This window comes from Phragmites australis, chromosome 22 (genome assembly GCF_958298935.1).
Source record: "Phragmites australis chromosome 22, lpPhrAust1.1, whole genome shotgun sequence".
Lineage (NCBI taxonomy): Eukaryota > Viridiplantae > Streptophyta > Magnoliopsida > Poales > Poaceae > Phragmites > Phragmites australis.
In genome coordinates, this window is record NC_084942.1 from 18,158,346 (window position 1) to 18,161,325 (window position 2,980).

Sequence of the window (2,980 nt, forward strand, 5' to 3'; positions counted from 1 at the left end):
AATGAGGGTTTCACTATAAAAGATGTGGCTTTGGTGGAGTGCATGGGATACAATTTGCTTTTTGTATCTCAGTTGCTGGATGATGACTTGGAAGTGCGCTTCAAGCGTGATGCTTCTCGAGTTCTTGATTCTACAAGCGCTTTGATTTGCCGGATTTCTCGAGTAGGGAGTGTCTTTGGAGCTGATTTTTTTGAGTCTTTTGGTTCTTCTCGATGCTTAATTGTTCAACCTTCTTCTGAGCTTTGGATGTGGCATAAGAGACTAGGGCACATGAGTTTTAATTTGCTTTCTCGTTTGAGTGCCCTAGGCTTGATCCGAGAATTATCCAAGCTCAAGTTTGAGAAGAACCTTGTTTGTGCTCCTTGTCAGCATGGGAAGATGGTTGCCGCTTTTCACCCACCAGCCAATCTGGTGATGACTGAATGACCAGGAGAACTTCTCCATATAGACATTGTTGATCCTTCCCAGGTTCGTTCGGTAGGTGGAAAGTAGTATGTACTTGTCATTATTGATGACTACTCTCGCTACCCTTGGGTGTTCTTTCTTGTGAGCAAGGATGAAGTGTTCTCACACTATCAGAGCTTAGCTTTGAGATTGTTCAAGGAACTCTCCGGAGTATTGAAAGCAATTCACAGTGATCATGGCACTGAGTTTAAGAACTATCTGTTTGATGCTTTCTGCCTTGAACATGGCATTAAGCATCAATTTTCTGCCACATGCGTTCCTCCATAGAATGGCATGGTTGAAAGGAAGAATCACACTTTGATGAAGATGGTTAGGACAATGCTCGATGAGCATAGGAATCCTAGAAAGTTTTGGACTGAGGCTATTAGCACCGCTTGCTATATCTTCAATCAGATTTTCTTGCACTGGATCTTGAATTTGACTTCTTATGAGTTGCGCTTTGGGAGGAAGCCGAAAGTGTCTCATTTGAGAGTTTTTGGATGTCGTTGTTTCATCCTAAAGTGTTGCAATCTTGACAAATTCAAGTCGCATTCTTCCGATGAGATTTTCTTGGGGTATTCTTTTCATGGCCATTCTTACAAGGTTTATAATCTTAACACTAACATTATCATGGAATCATGTGATGTGACTTTTGATGAATCAACTTCGTGTGCTAATTCTGCTTTCAAGTGTGCAGGTGACAAAGAGATTGGCGAAAGCAAATTCACAGATGACGACCTTCCAGCTCTCGGTGATGATGAGGATGATCCACTATTTCCTTCTATCACACATGTTCTCGAGCTGGTTCCTACTTCTCTACACTGGCAGAGGGTCCTGCAGCCTCTACTTCCACTTCAGCTGCTTTTGAGCCTGCACCGGCTACGATTGAAGGGGAGGTGGTCTCAAAACGCGAGACTCCTCGACACATTCAGCGGATACATCCCCCTCAATAGATGATCGATGACCTTGGTGAGAGGGTAACAAGATCCAAATCTACTCATCATGCTAATTTTACTAATTCTGCATTCAATGCTTCTTTTGAGCCCCATGATGTTGGACACGCTCTTTCTGATTCAAATTGGATTAATGCCATGCATGAAGAACTAAAAAACTTTGAGAGGAACCAAGTTTGTGTCCTTGTAGAGCCATCCCAGTTCACACCATAGCCACCAAATGAGTTTTCAAAAACAAAAAGGGGGAGGATGGGTCTGTAGTGAGAAACAAGGAGAGACTTGTGGCTCAAGGTTTCATTCAAATAGAGGGGATAGACTTTGGAGAGACCTTTGCACTGATACGGATCTTTCTTGCTTTTGTGGCATCTCAAGGTTTCAAGTTGTACCAAATTGATGTCAAAAATGATTTTCTAAATGGGTTCATAGAGGAAGAGGTCTATGGAAAACAATCCCCTGGTTTTGAGCACCTCAAATACCCACATAGAGTATACAAGCTTTAGAAAGCTTTGTATGGGCATAAACAGGCACCTAGGATTTGGTATGATAGGCTTAAGTCATTCTTGCTAGAGAATGAGTATATGATGTGGTCGGTTGATAAAACTTTATTCACCTTTAGGTATGTCAATGACCTCCTACTTGTTCAGATATACGTGGATGATATTATTTTTTGTGGCTCTTCTCATGCTCTTGTGGCCAAGTTTGCAGAAATTATGAGCAGGGAATTTGAGATGTCGATGATGGGAGAGCTCAATTTCTTCCATAGACTGCAAATCAAGCAATGCAAGTAAGGTATATTCATCCATCAGATGAAGTATACCAAGGATTTGTTGAAGAAGTTCGACATGAGCGATGCAAAGCCACTGGCGACACCGAAGGCTACCTCAACCGTGCTTGTGCTTGATCCAGATGAAGATAGCGAGGAGGTAGACCAACGGGAGTACAGGAGCATGATTGGCTCCCTCCTGTACCTGACGGCGACAAAACCCGATATCCACTTCGTCGTCTGTTTGTGTGCCCGCTTCCATGCTTCACCAAGAACGTCTCATCGCCAAGCGGTGAAGCGCATACTCAGGTGCCTCAAGCACACCCTTGAGTATGGTCTTTGATTTTCTGCATCTTCTTCTCTCTCTCTCTCTCTCTCTCTCTCTCTCTCTCTCTTAGCAGTTTTTCGGATGTGGATTTTACTGGTTGTAGAATTGATAGGAAGAGTACCTCCGGCACCTGTCATTTCTTAGGTACTTCTCTTGTGTATTGACCTTCTCTCAAACAGTCTAGTGTTGTGCAGTCAATTACTAAAGCTGAATATGTTACATCCTCTAGCTGTTGTTCTTAGATTTTGTGGATGTTCAAGAGTGTGACAACACCAGTGCCACTTTTGTGTGACAACACCAGTGCCATCAGCTTAGCCAATAAATCAGTCCAATACTCCAGAACCAAACACATAGATGTGAGATCCCACTTCTTACGAGACCATAATGAGAAGGGAGATATTGTCTTGAGATACATAGATGCCCAACACTAGCTTGCTGACATCTTTACCAAGCCTCTAGATGAAACAAGATTTGCTTATTTGAAGGGAGAGC